Source organism: Chiloscyllium plagiosum, chromosome 1 (assembly GCF_004010195.1).
Source record: "Chiloscyllium plagiosum isolate BGI_BamShark_2017 chromosome 1, ASM401019v2, whole genome shotgun sequence".
Classification (NCBI taxonomy): Eukaryota; Metazoa; Chordata; class Chondrichthyes; order Orectolobiformes; family Hemiscylliidae; genus Chiloscyllium; species Chiloscyllium plagiosum.
Window position 1 is genome coordinate 102020285 of NC_057710.1, and position 18477 is coordinate 102038761.

The window sequence follows — 18477 nt, forward strand, 5'->3', positions numbered from 1 at the left end:
GAAGAGTTCCCAAGCGGAATGTAAAGTGCTGATTCAAGGTTGACTGGGAAACAACTGAAATGGAGCTCCAGGAATTGAGCTAAGATCTGTGTATGCCAGAGAAAACCACTTTAACTCACAACACAAAGGAAGAGCTTGCAGGGGTAAAAGTGAATAGGGGACCTATCTTTCAGACCCTCCACCTCTGCTACAGCAAGTACACACCATGAGGCATGGTTACAGTAGCAAATTCAAGGGCCATTAAGTTAAATTATACTGATATTGCAGTATCAGGTGCATTGCAGAACAGATTTACAGTGACAAAAGAGCACTTTAAAAGATTTGTAAGGCACTCTCTGAAATAATCGAGGAGAAAGTGAGGTCTGCAGATGCTGGAGATCAAAGTTGAAACTTTATTGCTGGAACAGCACAGCAGGTCAGGCAGCATCCAGGGAACAGGAGATTCGACGTTTCGGGCACAGGCCCTTCTTCAGGAATGTTTAAGCCATTCCTGAAGAAGGGCCTGTGCCCGAAACGTCGAATCTCCTGTTCCCTGGATGCTGCCTGACCTGCTGTGCTGTTCCAGCAATAAAGTTTCAACACTCTCTGAAATAAGAAAATTAAAACATTTTAAGGCAGCAATAAGATTGGAATATACATAGTTAAACTGTGGATTGGACAGGAGGACTTATTAAGTCCAGAGCCACTTAAGTTTATTTGAAATACCATGGAAATGTGTACCATTTTGTCTGTGAAGAAGCAGGAAAACTTCACCTTGGCTACAGAAGGCAGGAAAACCTCTGTTTGTTTGTGTAAAAGGCAGGGAAAAACTCCCAGAAAGCAAAATAAAGATACAGATTGCTATTTATCAGAATCTAAAGGTTTCAATTGATTGCTATATTACAAAATTAAAACATTTCAATGTACGAAAGAATAGTATATTGCTTTAATAATGAGTTTAAAAGCTTGAAAAGATTTTAAAACAAGACAATTAAAACAACAGAGTTACTGCAAGATTAAAAATGTAAAAGCCAGCCAATTTCAAACATGACTAGGATACTGTCAATTTAAATCACCTTTAGTGCTACAAATAAATAACAACATTTATGACAGAATGAATAATATTACCTCAAAAAGATAAAGTCAGAGATAGGCCAAATGTAACATGGGTTTGGATATCTTGGAAGAAACAATTTTAAAAATATAGAATTGCTTTAACTTTAACTGCTAAATCTCAAGCTGAACAAGTAAATGCTTTGCCCTACAGCTATTGACTTGATAAGTGGTGAAAAAATAAAAAGTGCAGATCTATTTTGGAGATGATTCAACAAATTATGGTAATGGTTTCAATACGTAAACGAATACAATCCTTGAAAGAGCTTAATTTAACCAAAGAGTTCAGTATCTAGAGGAATATGTAGACATTTTCATTATGACTTTTAAAGATTGGTGGAGGAATATGATTATGGAGCTTTGAAAGTAGTATTCACAAGACATAGATGGCTTTTGGAATTATTAATAAGTTTTTCTCTGATTCATTACAGTCCAAGAATGTTTTGACTTTGGAGAAAACTTTCAAGTTGTGCTGGACGTAGAAACCAGTAAGACTGACAGGCAATTTCTGAGAGGTAGGCTACAATCTTATTTCAGGAAAGCAACTGAACCTTGTCACTTTGTAAGGTATAAACATTCTATAGACACACGTGATAAACCAATATCAAAAGTAGACTAAACAGAAGATATTAAGATGCTGAGACAGTGCTGTGGAACAGGAAAAGCTTCGAAAGCATGTGCTATAAGACAAGCAAGCTACATCTGTAAAACTGTTCAGCTCTTCCAGAAGATGTACAGAAGTAGGTCTTGTTACAGAACACGAGGCAGGCGAATGCTTACTCATATAATTATGCTAATAAGCTAGAACTGTGGGCGGCATGGTGGTACAGTGGTTAGCACTGCTGCCTCGCAGCGTCAGAGACCCGGGTTCAATTCCCGCCTCAGGCGACTGACTGTGTGGAGTTTGCACGTTCTCCCTGTGTCTGCGTGGGTTTCCTCCGGGTGCTCCGGTTTCCTCCCACAGTCCAAAGATGTGCAGGTCAGGTGAATTGGCCATGCTAAATTGCCCGTAGTGTTAGGTAAGGGGTAAATGTAGGGGTATGGGCGGGTTACGCTTCGGCGGGTCGGTGTGGACTTGTTGGGCCGAAGGGCCTGTTTCCACACTGTAAGTAATCTAATCTAATCTAATCTAATCTAGTAATCTAATCTAAAACTCCCACCACTGGAGAAGATACCTAAAGGATTCTAAGGATAAATTGGTGATTCAGTGACTCAAATTTAACAAAATTTGTTTCTGTCAATGGGCATCTTGTTAAATTTAAGTTTTATTCTGTGCGAGTGTCACTATTATCAGATCATAACATTAGTTGAAGAAATAGGAGTTTCAACCTACAGAGCTCAAATGGCATGCTTAACGTGCAATAATTCTTTAAAGCAAAGGTATGCCACAAGTAACAATGACAAACACACAAGAGATGAAAATGCATAAGTGGTTCACATGCAACACTTCCCATTTTTGATACTGCATACATCTTGACATTAACATTCCTTCTGTAGCACCTGAGGAGGCAAGGAGCATGGAGGAGATCAAGCCCAGCATGGAAGAGATCAAACCCTTTTGGTGGAGAGGTAGTGCAAGCCCAGCATGGTAAGCACTAAGAAAAGGACAATCATGTTGAACTTTTAACCTTATTCTTTATTTTTCTACTTTGTACCTAAGATTTTGTATCTTTGTAACTAAAGTATCTTTGTAACTAAGATCACTCTGGGAATGGCGTCATTGTATACTTTTCACCGTATTCCTGTATCCCTGTACTTAGGTACACATGACAATAAAATCTAATTCTAATTCTAGTTCTAATTCTAACAAAGGAACTCAACTAGTTCCAAGAGAATGACTGGTCCAGCAACAATCTGGTGAAAGATTTCATTGGACTTCCCAGACTTATGATAAAGTACAACGTCCTATTGAGCTTGCTTATTTTACGTAAGAGAAATATTTATACTGTTAGCAAAAAGGAAATCTGCTACTTTACAGGACTATTGGAAATGTTTTCTATTCCTATCATCTCTAAAACATCATCATTTGAAAAACATGAGTCACTTTTGCCAGAAGAAGCAGATAGCGAGGACAAGAATGACTGTCGAACTCACTTCAACTCATTGATAAATCTTGAATTGAAGGTGATCAGACAGCAAAATAGTCAGCTGACAGTACTGTATTGACGCAACAGATTTAATTTTGATATCCTTAGATAAGCACATGTATGATTTTGGGATAATGTAGGGGAACAAGCTGAGAATAGTTCACAGGGTCGGCACAACATTGAGGGCTGAAGTGCCTGTTCTGCGCTGTATTGTTATATGTTCTATCACAAGTTAAGTGTAACATTTGATATTTTGTTTTTCACTGTAGAGTTGTCCGAACTAGTGACAAGGAAGATCCTGCATGAGTGACAATTCTCTAGCACCATGAATGAAGATGTGAAAATGTTCACCAGAAGGACAACCAGAGAGGATGAAGATGTTGTCCAACCTGTGCAATGGGTTGAATCAAAGAATGTATACACTTCAATATGAATATATGAGCAGATTGAAAGCAAAGATTTACTTGAACAATGTGGGGCGGCACGGTGGCTCAGTGGTTAGCACTGCTGCCTCACAGCATCAGGGACCCAGGTTTGATTCCAGCCTCGGGTGACTCTCTGTGTGGAGTTTGCATATTCTCCTCATATCTGTGTGGGTTTCCTCTGGGTGCTCCGGTTTCCTTTCACAGTCCAAAGGATGTGCAAGTCAGGTGAATTGGCCAAGCTAGATTGCCCATAGTATGAGGTTCATTAGTCAGAGGGAAATGGGACTGGGTGGGTGACTCTTCAGAGGGTCGGTGTGGACTTGTTGAGTCAAACGGCCTGTTTCCACTCTGTAGGGAATCTTTTAAAAAAATGGAGATGAGTTGTCTGTGGCTCTGTGAAAGCCAGAACCATGCTAATGGCTTGAAGCAATGATAAAAAATGACAAACTATCTAGTCTTAAAATGCAAGATACAACAAGTGACTATTAATTTTCAAATAATTCTTATTATGGGCATTCATGAGACTCCAAGTTTCAGGTCTGATACCTGAGTTAGCAGGGAAAAGCACTCAATGGGAATTTGGAAGGTTAAGGGTCCTCCAGATCAGTTAATGAACTGACTTCTTGTTTTTCCATAGGCACCATCTTCTGCAAAAGGAGTCCAAGAGATAAATGATCCTCTTGTGGAGAATTGTCTAAATGCAGCTCAGAGTCAAGGTCAATAGTTCTCAAGTTAAAGAGCTATTAGTCTTTCAGAATTGAAGATGACATTTTCTAAGACAACAGTGAATCCACCAAAGCACATATTATCTAAATTTGGAAGGTTTTAGTTATAAAGAGAGACTGGATAGGCTGGAATGTTTTTCCCTGGAATATAGGTTACTGAGGGATGACCTTATAGAAGTTTATAAAATTATATGGGGAATAGATAAGGTGAATAGCCAAGATGTTCTCCCCAGGGTGGGCGAGTTCAAAACTAGAGGGTATAGGTTTAATGTGAGAGGAGAAAGGTTTAACAAGGAACTAAGGGGCAACCTTTTCACCCAGAGGGTGATGTGTATTGGAATGAGCTGCCAGGGTAGAGGTGAGTACAATTACAACACTTCAAAAACATTTGACAAATGGGATAGGAAAGATTTCGTAGGAAATGGGCAAAATGTGAGCAAATGGGATTAGTTCAGTTCAGGAAACCTGGTTGGCATGGATGAATTGGGCTGAAGGATGTTTCCATGTTGGATGACTCTATAAAAATTCTTGGGGGAGATGGGGTAGTGTTAAATTTAGAAATACTTGTATATCAGAGCACAAGTGATTTGGGGAAAAGAAAACTTAAGGGGAAATGTTGCATAAGGGAATGTTTCTAAAAGTGTTAATTTGGAGATTTTATTCAGGTCCAGCTAACCTGATGATGTCTTTTAGTCTTGAGTGGAGAATCAAGGAGGCCAGTTTCAGACCCCAATGAAGACAGACATATCATCCTTGAGCCCTGCTGGTCTTCGTATTTACATCTAACCAACCAATGTAACCTATCAATTGCTGTTAGGCAATAAATTTTAACTGTGTTGAGAAAACAAGTGCCTCTTCTTGTTGAAACTCACTGGTGGATTATCTCTGCCGCTGCTAACCAAACAGGTCATTAGACTGAGTATAGAAATGAGAATTAGCAGCTGTCCTTGACCCAAATACAATGCTAGGTTCTGTAAACATAAGGCAATAATGGCCCATGCTCTAATCTCCTACAACTGAATCTCCTGCTAGATCTTTCATCCTCTGCAGAATTGACTTTGTTTAGAATTTGAATATAAATTTATAACACATCTCACTCAGCCCAGTTAATTATCAACATTGCTAGTGTTGGGAATTAATGCTCTATCCTGCTTTTTGCTGTTAATGATTTTAGATATTACATTTTTCAACATTTGCAATTGTCTTACCTGTTTTCTGTCCATGATTAGTGAATAAAAACTCTGTACAACTATGAAGTGTCATAAGGTCTGTAAGTTGTAATGTCATCCCACTTTAATAAATTAGATCAGCAATGAAAATTTGCTATTAAAATTGTTCCTGAATCGAACTGATTAATGAATCATGAAAGCCACCACTCTCTGAAGGTTGTAAAGGGTCACAGTCATAATGAGCTGCTTGTGGTCTTTATGTAGTTACAGTAAGCTTAAACCCATAACCACCAAAGCATTAATTTGACATGAGAGAATTCAAGCAGCTTTACTGGAAAGAAGCACATAGCAACTGACTCATATGCTACCTGACTATTTCACAGTGAAAATCTCTTAATATATAAGAATCGTTTTCAGAAGGTATCCAGACACCAGATAATTCATAGACAGAATGCACTATAATGTTCAATTGGAAGGGATGTGCAAATAAAGATATTTGCTTCGTATATATGAGATGACTAATTGTGTCAAAAAATAGGCTAAGATTTATAAATTCATGATCCCAGTGTAAAACATCATGAGATTTAAGAACATAGAGTGGAATGTGAGATTTTTGGCATTTTGAATTTCCATCAGATTATGCATGAAATGTGACCAAGATACAGTCACCTGCCCATACTAGTGTTTACAGTCCAGTTGAGGCACCTTCTGTCTTTGCTCAGCCAAGTCAATCAAGATTACCCTCTCTGCCCCTTCTCCCAAATTAGTCTATCTGTCTCCCATTAAATGCATCAGTGCTATTCACTTCAACCATCCTTGTGCTACCAAATTACACATTCTTTCCTCTTTTTGGATAACTTCTACTTATGCTCTTCCTCACAAGTGGGAATGTTCTCTCAGTATCAAATCTATCAAGAACCTTCCATAATTTTAAGGATCTCTATGATGTCACCGTCAATCTTCTTGTTTTAATAAGAGAAATAAAATCCTTCCTGTGCAGCCTCTCTTGAAGCAGATATTGTTACATTTCTGACACAGCATTGTGAATCTTAAATGGAAATGTGCAAGGCGTGCAGAAAGCAAGAGCTAGGCTGAAAGTTTCGAGGTCTAAAAGGATGTTATCTATTGTGTTCCACAGATGTTTGAGCTAGGCTTTTCATTTACAGCTTTTTTTTTTCATTTACAGTTGCCTAGGAATTCTTATTAATGTCAGAAATAGTCAGGGTCAGGTTAAAAACTAGTCACATGCCTTTAGATCAGTTTGCACTGGCGGTTTCTGGACAGGAGCCTTCTGTTACAAAACAGCAGAGGCCTGTCTCGGAAAGATTGGAGCCAGAAGAGGAAAAAAACACAGCTGAAAGCAAAATAAAATGAAGAATTGCAGATGCTGAAGAAAGCAGAGTTAATGTTTCAAGTCTGATGAAGAGTCACCAAACTCAAAATGTTATCTCTGCTTTCTTCCCACATTTGTTGCTGAGTTTCACCAGTAATTTCTATTAATTGTGGAAACCAAGCCCTGTTTATATGAATAAATGTGTTGTGTTCTCAAGTTTAAATTCCCAGCAACCAGCTGGTTTTGCAGCTATTGTGAAAAGGTAAGGATAGGGGTAAGTTAAGGGACAGAGGTGGTTGGTGGAAGGTGGTTGGGGGTTAGGTTGCCAGGTGAGTGAGAAGGATGTAGCCAGGTTTGTGGGTGAAGTAGGCAGGTTGCCAGGTAGGTTGAGGAACTCTAAGGGTAGGTCAAGAGGTGGGACCAGGAATGTGTCAGAGTGTGAGGAGTTATAATGTCAGATCTGAAGAGGAAGAGGTGTCAGGTCTAGTGGCAAAGGAAGTGTAAGATGGGTCAGCGGGGGACTAATGGGTGAGGCAGAATTTGTGTCAAGTGTAAGGGAGGGGGATTGTATCAGGTATGCAATGAAGAGTTGAGGTGGCTAAAGAGCAGTGCTAATCTCGGGGGCAATGGGGAAATGCGTTGGGTGCCAGTTTTAGTGGTGTGGGGGAGTGGGGAATCTGTCGGTGTCAGGGACTGGATATCTGCCACATAGGGATAATGTCCTATCGGTGAGGGGTGTACAAGAGGTCCATTGAAGGATGAGACAGAGGAGGTAAATGGAGAGTAGGAGGTGTCGGTCCAGCATGGGGTTTTGGAAGTATCAGTTCCACTGGATGGGGGTGATCTCAGATCCAATGGATACATTGAGACAAATGAGCAGCCATGGCAATATTATTTTGCTTATCGCCTATTCCTAAATCAAGCCTTCATGTTTCCTTTTTTTATCTCTGTCTCCACCTTCTTCCTCCTTGCAAATCTAGTCTAGTCAATTTATGATGAAAACTGTGAAAGATCAGTGAAGACATCAATTGGCTATCAGAATAAATGGTTATGAGGCAAATGAATCGAGAAAAAAATGTAAAGGAATATATTTTACTATTGAGAATATGAAAATTAGAAAGGTCTTAAAAGGTAGGTGGAAAAACATATTTCTAAGAGAGATGAATAATTATTATAAATATAAGCTAAGGTCTGCTATGTCGAATGTACCAGTTAGTCATTTCTTAATATTTAACGTATGTTTGCATGTTCTGAAATTGGTAGCATCCGCAGTTCACAAGTGAGGACCAATAATGGAATTGGAGATACTGGGAGTCTGGAAGGGGCACCAGAGATGTCCAAAAGAGCACAATGAAAAGCAGCTATGACCTAACAACCAGAGCAGACTCATACAATCCAGGCACATCACAACAAAGCAAGCAGCACCAGCAAGGCCAACAGAGTATAATGGAGGACACAGGTGCCAAGGTAGGACTCCTGATACATCTCCATTGAGGGACACCATGTGTCCACCAGAACACATGGACAGATCTTACATTTTCTCATATGATCTCAGCGTGGCTGTAAACAGGCCCATGTGACCAGGTTTGTGAGGAAAAAGAATGTAGTGGCACACTTATTAAAGGAACACATGCTGAATGAAGCCCACATCAGTTGATAAACAAAATAAGGATGCTGTCATTGTTTCAGTGACCATACAGTGCATGATTGGGTAAAACTGGCCATTCAGTGAATCGGGTCATCAGTAACAGTTTGGATAAAGGATCTGCTAGCAGGTGCATACAATCAATTAATGTGAACACAGCCTGTGAAGAGTCTGGAGAATTGTGTCATTTTGTTGACGATCGTATCTATAGTGTGAGCTTTTGCTTTCATCATGGTATTTGTATCTCATGAGGTAATACTGTGTTTTCCCCTTAACTTAAAAATTAGATATGGTTAGAACAGCACACATACAACAGATGTTTATACAGATGTTGGTATGTACATATATTGCAGTCACAGGCACTTCATTGAATGGACTCAAAATAAGTAATTCAAGTATAAGTAATAGTGTGCTTCCACCACAGTGTTATCCTTCAAGTGGCACACAGTTCAGAACGGAGATTGAGATCTTTATGCCCTCAGGTCACATACTCTGCTACAGTAACGATATCATGAGCATATATCTTAAAGATATAATGCATATTCGCAGTGATGTATAACACACTACAAGGAACTCAAGTTAAGTGAGAATTTGTGCCAAAATGTTTCAAGGAAAGGAGCTGAAAGTGTACCCAATGAAGATCAGTGAGTTTGCAAGTGAAATGAATATGGTTCCTGATAAATCTATGAGATTCATGTTTGTTGTATCTACTATTTTATGTACAATTCGGAATTTATCTCGCCCATGATTTATCTGTTGACTCCTCTTTAATATATACTTCCGGGTTTGGTTGTTGAAGGAAAGGATAAATTCTTGGTTCCCTTTCATTTTACATTGCAATTGATTCGTTAATTTTGTCTGTTTGGATTGTTGAACTCTATGGGGATCGTAATAATTGTAATTTGCTCTAAGGGCAAAGTAAATAACTTGTTCTTTTTAAATTCTCAATGGTTTTGCGTAATTCTTTACGACAGCAGAGTTTTTTTTTATTTTTCTGAGTGCATACCTGCTTTTCTTTATGGAAATCATGTTTAGTTCCAGAACTGAATTGCTGGTGATAGAATGGTTTGAGCCTACGTGATAATCTTGAAAATGGTTATGATGCCTCTCTTCACGTTTTGTTCTCCCAGTTATCTTGATCTACAGTTTTCTTTTCTATAACTCATCCTGAAACTTTTCATTTTTGGTTCATTACTGATTTCTCTCATGCTTTGAGAGATGGTGGTAATTTCTGCTTGGTTGCTGATTGCTCTTATCCAACAGCTTTTATTTCTTGTCCCTTGCAGATTGCTTTCAACACTGAATTGTATTTTCATGCACAGTTTCCATGACTGTTTCTCGTTTGCATTCGCATGCTCAGTACTGATGTTCCGTCATTTGAAATCGGTGAGCCATCATTGCTAGTTAGCAATATTCTGATGAAGAGACACTGGGCTCGAAACATTGATTCTTGTTTTCCTCACAGATGCTGCTGAAGTTCTGCGGCAGTTTCTGTTTTTGTTGCTAAACAGCACATGATCTGTATTAAATTTTAGGATTAGCACTGATAAATTATTAGAGGAGATAAGTCAGAGAGAGCTGATATAAAAATACACTATAATTATCTTTAAGTAAGTAACCAAAGTAATTGAACAAACCACAGTGAACAATATACATTGCAAAAGCACAAAATATCCCAGGTGCTTTCCACCTCTAAGCTTTTGATGTTGTTCTGGCTTTTTGTAGCAATAAGATTTAGTGAAATCCGATGATGCTCCTATTTTCTTTATCTCCTGAAAACGCAGTGAGAGATTTTTCGAGATTTTTCAAAAACACGCTCAAATTATACTTCACGATATCTTCTTAACACATTTTTTCAAAATGTTTTAATCTCTCAGCAATTGTAAATTTATCATATTCCTTGATGTATCTTGTTATTGTTTATTTCACTCCTCACACCACCATCACCCCCACCGCAAGAATGTTCAAATTGTTGGCATTAATAACTTTCTGACTTTGCACACCAAACAGGGTTCTTCGCCTGCCAGAAGCGGATATCGTAAATTTGGCAAGAAAACAGTTTGCAGCACACGCCCGAATATCCGGTATGCGTTCCTAGTAGGCGAGGCCCCCTGCCAACAGTGAGAAGTTAGAAGATTAACTGTTGTGCTCCTATTTTTAAAAAAGCTGCAATTCCGAATACTCGCCAGATTCAGTAAAGTTATATAATAGCAATCGTTTACAGTTCTTGACAGGCCTAACATGAATATGTAAAAGGAGTAGCTGACAAGTATTATTGCCTGGAATTGACCTAAGCTAGTCTCACACAAAGGGCTTACAGTGAAATCGGAGTCTATTTTACACAATGACTGATTTTTCTATTTCAAGAAGTGTAAAACAGCTTTGCCGTCAGCCCATTTTATCCAACTGGCAGAAACCAATTTCACTTTGGAGTTCTCCATCAGCTTTTGTTTTGTGCGATATTTGCAAAGGTCAATATCAACACTTTGGGTGAAATTGCTCTGCTCACTACTTCATCAAGAGCATTACCCCATTTACTCTGCATTTGGTAAACTTCCCATTAATATAGTGCTTAGATGATTGTCAAATGGAAACATTAATGCCTTTTTATGAACATTGCACAGCATAATTTTAAATGCATCTTAATAAACTAGTATATTTAGAATATTTTTTAAAAAGTTTTTGAAAAGAAAATTGAAATGCCTTCAAAGTCATAAAATCTTTGTTTGTTATCTTTGCATGTTATCTTGGAACATATAAATAGTTCAGTACTAGTGCCGTGGCTGGGTTCTGGAAGAAGGCTTACGCTGCAATCAGCCTAATTTTCAAATGCAGACATATCAATTTTGTACAATTCATGTACATTCTCACTTTAAGTGCAACAACTGTATTATATCAAATTTCATATTTAGTGTTTTTGAATAGAGAATTAACATATATTTTAATCAATACATGCAATTTAGGTTAATTCATATATTTAATAGAAATTTCATATCAGTTGTAATGAGTAATATCAGCCATGTTTTCTGTAATATCAGATTATTAACATCTTAATATAAATGATGAAATGTTCAAGTTGATGCAATTTTCCTTCCTGCGCAAATAAATTTGGGTTTGTAATGTTGGAACAATAAGAGGACAGTTTTAAAATAAAATCCAAACTGTAGATTAGTTTTATTTTATTCATCAATGAGATGTGGGTGTCAGTGGCTCAGCTAGAATTTATTATCCATCCCTAAGTGCTCAGGAGCAGTTACAAGTCATCCATATCACTATGACTCTATCAGACCAGGTAATGATGGCAGCTTTTAATAAAACAAGGTAATAAAAGAAAGAACTGCCGATACTAGAAATCTATAATGAAACAGAAATTACTGGAGAAATTCAGCAGGTCTGGCAACAGCTGTGGAGAGAAAACAGAATTGCATTATGAAAAATGGCCACTGGACTTGACACAAGATCTGCTGTCTCTTTACAGATGTTGCCAGACCTGCTGTGTTTCTCAAGGATGGTAGGTTGCCTTTCCTCAAGGGCATTAGTCATGAGTGAACCAAATGACAATTAACAGTGGTTTGCCATTTAGTTAACTTTTATTTTGATTTCTAGATTTTGTTACTGTACTCAGATTTCACCCTCTGATTACAATTTTCATTTATCTCTTCAGCCATGACCCAACATTTGCTGGAGTGGAATATTTCATTGTGTACCAGGTTGTTTGGATTGATTTCTGCATCCTTTAGGTAAAATAATTTTCAGCGACAAAGTTGGCATAAAATAGTTGCCCGCTCCAAGAATAAGAAGGAAATGATTGCATTGTTCTTAAAATGATTTTAACAACCATGTGTATCAATTCAGATTGAGCCAAACTCTCAATTATATGGTTCAAAAGGTGACAACTCAAAACCAAATTTGAAAAAAAACTCTGTATGCGATCAACTTGAAATATGCAATTTTGAGATATGTAATTATATCGCACCTGTAGACTACTGCCAAAGATTGGACGCTAATTATAAGTTTACAAAAATGAAGTCAGAAGTATGCTTCTTTTTCTGAATGGAAAATGATTGAGTAAATATAAGAATATGTTTTATAACAACCACCACATTTAAAACCATTTTAGTTTCATATACTATAAAATATAGAATATTTTACATTTTAAAATAATTATAATCAGATTGCCTGATATGTAACTGAACACAAGTTATGAGCCTCTCATATAAAATGCAATTTTGACCCTTGCCAACATGTAGTTGCTATTTATCTGCCAAAATCTTCCTTTTATGATTACATTTTATAGTATGTATAGTTTAAAATGGTAGAAGAAAAGCACTATGTAGTCTAATGAGCTGGGACAGTTGTGTTAAACGTAGTGCCATTTATTGCATGACAGTAGTCAAGTACAAGATAGACATTGTTGCGAAGTCGCTTGGCAGACTAAAGATATCAGGCCTGTCCCCTCGAGATCCTAAGAGGGTTTTGATTTTCCCCATACAAGTCCTTAGGATGTTTTGATTGAAGCTTGATGCAGCCTTCAATATTAACGCATTCAGAAACATTATTTTACATAACATCACCTCCTAAACATTTTCCCATAATTAACATTTATACATTGATGTATATAATTATATTTGCCAGCACATATTGCTCCCCAAGTCTCTGACTTCACAAATTCAGATGGCCTGGATTTTGTTTCCAGAATGCATTCTCTTCCGACTCAGAACATTGCTCAAACTTTGGCTTCAGGACAGATGACCTACAATCTCTTCTGGATCCCTATGAAATCTATAAAATCACTAACAACTGCGGGACATTTGTCTTTTTGGTGCTCTTTATGGAGGATATCATTCTTGCTGAACCAGGCCATGTGTTCATTACCTCACCAGGAGCATCCTTAGTCACCTGAATTTCTTTTGCAGGATTTCTTTTTTTACCCTTCTAGAACAGATAATTGCCCCTCAACATCATCTGAAGGACCTTTAATTTCATGAATTTCCATCATGGAAAATGGGTATCCTGATACAATTGCTGTTTTTCCCACAGCCGGGCAGTTACCTTTTGATAGTATTCTGTGTCTCTGTGCCAGATTTCTTCTTGACTATGTCCTGAAATTGTGGACACTTGTTGTCCCAGCTCTGTGGGGGTTTCCAAAAAGTCTTCTGCAGCCTATCTTCAAACTGTGCAAGCAAATTCTTAGTCTCAATCAATGAGCTAATCTGTGCTGAAGAATGTTGAAACTGTACTTCAACTTGTTAGAATAAGTCCAACACTTGCAATCATGCCCTGTATTTGTTTTACCCAGTCATCTAACATTCACTTCTTCAGTCAAATCATTGTTTTTATTCATTTGTCGAAGTGGGCATCGCTGACTGTCAAACATTCATTGCCCATCCCTAGTTGCCCTTAATAAGGTGGTGGTGAGCTGCAATCTTGAACCGCTAGAATCCACCTGCAATGAGTTGACCCACAATGCCATTCGAGAGGACATTCTACAATTCTTGCGATCACTGTCATTGGTGTTGATCATTCTTTCTTGGAAAATGAAAATAATGAAATATTGTTCATAAATTTGTGTCATCTCATTACCTGACTCAATGATTTGTTCACCAAACGTGTTGCTCTCTGAACAACAACAATTAAAAATTCAGCAATGAGCTGAAGTCAGTCATACTGCTCATTAGTTTCATTAACTTTTGCAGCTTCTCTCAAACTTTGCTGGATTTTTGTCATCTGAAATTCTTTCAGAAATGAAAAGAAAGCAAAACATTTTCTCAATTCCTGTGTAGTCACAAATTTTACAGATTTCACATTGAGTTATTAGATTACTTACAGTATGGAAACAGGCCCTTTGGCTCAACAAGTCCACACCAACCCGCCACCCATTCCCCTACATTTACCCCATCACTATGGCCAATTCACCTAACCTGCACATTTTTGGACTGTGGGAGGATACCGGAGCAAACGCACGCAGACAGGGGAGAACGTGCAAACTCCACACAATCAGTCACCTGAGGCGGGAATTGAACCCGGGTCTCTGGCGCTGTGAGGAAATAGTGCTAACCACTGTGCCACTGTGCCCCCCATAAACTTCGACTTCATTCGAAGAGACACCATGCCAACACGCCACTACCTGGGCTCTGACTCTGCACCTGGTTATTCGCAAGTTTCCCCAGTGTGACCTTTCTCGGATCATCAATAATCATCATAATTCAGATCAAATTCTGTCACTGCCTAAAGAATGTGTTCTCAGTTAACTCACATGACTTTTAATCTGGTCACTCTTTGACCAATGAATGGTGATGCACTTGAATCTCTGTTCAGTTTATTTTTGTAATTGCCTCAGACTGTTTCGATTTCATGGTACTGTGTCTTCTCAACAAAATGAAACAAATTTATTTGGCAATCTCAGCTATTCTCAGTTTTCTTTGGGTTAAATTTTGTAGTTTTAATGAAAGTATTTAGTGCCTGTCATGGCTTACAGTGAAGTTTTCACATAATCTTTCACTCTCGGACTCACTATTCCCTCAATTAGGATTGTTTGCATGGAACTGTATAACATGTGAATCAGACATCCTTACCATTGCTGGGACCTCCAGGTTTTCACAAGACTGGCACCATACTTAAAGCACTTCAGAGGCTGAAAGCCAGAAACTGCCCCTTACACTGTGGTATTCGATCATTATCACCGAGGAATGGCACAGAAAGCCAAGCTGTCTCCCTGTTCTGTAGATCAGGCCCCAGAGATTTTGGTGGACAGGATGTTAGAGAGGAGAGCAGTCCTTTTTTTGTGTTGATTGCTAAAACAGATCATGCCACCAGAATCAGATATCCTGGATCCAGATAATAGTCCAGGTCAGTAATGTGTCTCGACTTAAAATATATGACCAGCATTGCTGGAAGCGAGTGTATGATCTTTTGCACACTTCAATGCTTCGTGCACCCATCTTATCATAGCACTCCAAAAATAAAAGACCTTACAGAAGTTCATGTTCATTCTGCTACAGCACACACGTCTCACCAAGGTTCATGGACTATTACTCTCAGTATTGCATGCATCATGTATACTTAATGGTTCTTACTCACCTCATCTGCCAAAACTATTTCCTCTGTGGTTCCTACTTACTCACTGTGAATATCTCACCATCTCTCCTTCTCCTTCATTGTCATTACCTTCTCTTCTATTGAATTCTGTTATACAGGACATCCAAGTTGCATTTTAAGACTAAAAACAGCTATGTGCCACAAGGGTTGGTGTTGGATCCACTGCATTTTGTCATTTATATAAATGATTCAGATATGAATGTGGGAGGTATGGTTAGTAAGTTTTCAGATGACACCAAAATTGGAGGTGTAGTGAACAGCAAAGAAAGTTATCTTACAGTACAATGGGACCTTGAGCAGATGGGCAAATGGGCCAAGGAGCAGCAGATGAAGTTTAGCTTAGATAAATGTGAGGTGTTCCATTTTGGTAAAGCAATCCAGAGCAGGATTAATACAGTTAATGGTTTGCCCTTGGGAGCATTGCCAAACAAAGAGACCTAGGGGTGCAGGTACATAGTTCCTTGCCAATGGAGTCACAGGTAGACAGGGTGGTGAAGAAGGCTTTTGGTACGCTTACCTTTATTGGCAGTGCATTGACTATAGGAGTTATGTTTTTATGTTGTGGCTGTACAGGACATTGGTTAGGCCACTTTTGGAATGCTGCATTTAATTGTGTCTCCTTGCTTTGGGAAGGATGTTGTGAAACTTGAAAAACTACAAAAAAGATTTACAAGGATATTGCTAGGGTTGGCGGGCTTGAGATATTGGGAGACACTGAATAGGCTGGGCTATTGTCCCTGCAACATAAGATGTTGAGAGGTGACCTTACAGAACTTCATAAAATCATGAGGGGTATGGATAGGGTTAATGGTAGTTGTTATTTTTTCCCTCGGAGGGGGAGTTTCAAGATTAGGGAGCACATTTTTTAAGGTGAGAAGAGAGAGATTTTAAAAAGACATGAAAGGCAATTTTTTTAGTCAGAGAGTGCTTCGTGTGTGGAATGAAGTTCCTGAGGAAATAACAAATGTGGGCACAATTACAAACTTTAAAAGACATTTGGATAAGTCCATGAATAGGAAAGGTTTAGAGGGACATGGGCCAGGAGCAGCAAGTAGGACTAGCTTTGTTTGGGATTATGTTCAATATGGACTGATTGGACCAAAGGATCTGTTTCCGTGCTGTATGTTTCTATGACTCTATGTTCGAGTGGACAGCCAAGGTCTTTTTCTCAGAATGGAGGTGTCCAAAACTAGAGGGCATAAGTTTAAGCTGAGAGGGAAAGGATTGAAGAGGAACCCAAGGGCTAACGTTTTCACACATAGTATGTTGCGAGTTTGGAATGAGCTGCGAGGGGAAGCTGGTACAATTAAAACATTTAAAAGGCATTTTGATGGGTACTTGAGTATGAAGGGTTTAGAGGGATATGGATAAATTGATGCTGGCAGATGGGACTACGTTAACTTAGGACATCTGGTCAGCATGCTCGAGTTGCACCAAAGGGTCTATTTCTGTGCCGTACATTTATGACCCTAACTCTATGTGACCTCAGACAATAGGTCTGTCCTGTATGGGATCCTGAGGTGTTCTGTCTTTCCACAAGCTGCTAACATCTTGAGATTGGGTGGAGTTTAATGTAGGTTTTGGCATTGACCCTGTCACAACCATTACCTTATTTAACAGAACACAATTCTAAATCTTCCGAGACAGGAAAAACTAATCTCCAGTTAGTTTTGGTTTGTACTTTTATAAGGCATTATAAAATTATGAGGAATCATTAGCTTCTGTTTGTCTCAAACATTTTAATCCTGAATGAAGGCTACTTTATGGGAGTCATTGCCAAAAACATAGCCTCTTGAGTTGAAACACTGGCAAGATTACTGGGATCTATAACAGTGACCATTGACACTCAGGTCTTGAATTTCTGTTCACTAAATTATATTTTTCTTGCAGCAATTGAATTAGAAGATAAATTCATCCTTTGGTGGCCAGAAGAGATTTACCATTTTATTTACATAATGAGTGAAATAGTCATTACTGTCAATTTTCTTTCAAAGTCAGAAGTCACATGGCATCAGGTTATAGTCCAACAAGTTGACTTCAAATCACAAACTTTCAGAGTGCTGGTCCTTCGTCAGGTGAATCTTCTTTCAGAATAAGTGCAAGCAATTGAAGAACTTGCAACCTGCAATTCTACATTTAAAATGACAGTTCACATGCATACTGTTGTACAACCAGGTAAGTACAGGAACAGTGCTTAACTCCTTTATTGAACTTTCAGGTAACTTCCCCATACACTGTATTAACCTTTTTATCTGCTTTTCAAAAGCTATAATCAGCTCTGTCATCAGAAAATATTTCTTGAGCCATTTACATAATGTATTGAGGTTTGTTCCCTTTGGGGCCAACAAATAAGAGATGTGAGTGCAATGCCACCAGCAAACTTTGCAAGTTCATTTTTTATTCTCCAGCACATCTACAGCATGCTAAGAAGACTCTACATAAGATTGACAAGGCTCATTCGCACAGAAATGGCACATAGGGTTCACACTGAAAACATGTATATTCTAAATTGTCACCTTTCATAGCACAGCAGAATGTAGTAAATATTGAAAACCCAACCGTTTATTCCTTTTCATCTGCTTGCAAGAGACAATTCTACATTAAACAACAAAAGCTCACCTTGAAATCACACTATGACCAAACCACCTGATTAAAACATGCCCTGCCAGCCCTGATCATGACTATCTGCTAAAGGAACTAGGTAAAAACAATGACTGCAGATGCTGGAAACCAGATTCTGGATCAGTGGTGCTGGAAGAGCACAGCAATTCAGGCAGCATCCGAGGACAGGCAAAATCGACGTTTCGGGCAAAAGCCCTTCATCAGGAATAAAGGCAGAGAGCCTGAAGCGTGGAGAGATAAGCTAGAGGAGGGTGGGGGTGGGGATAGAGTAGCATAGAGTA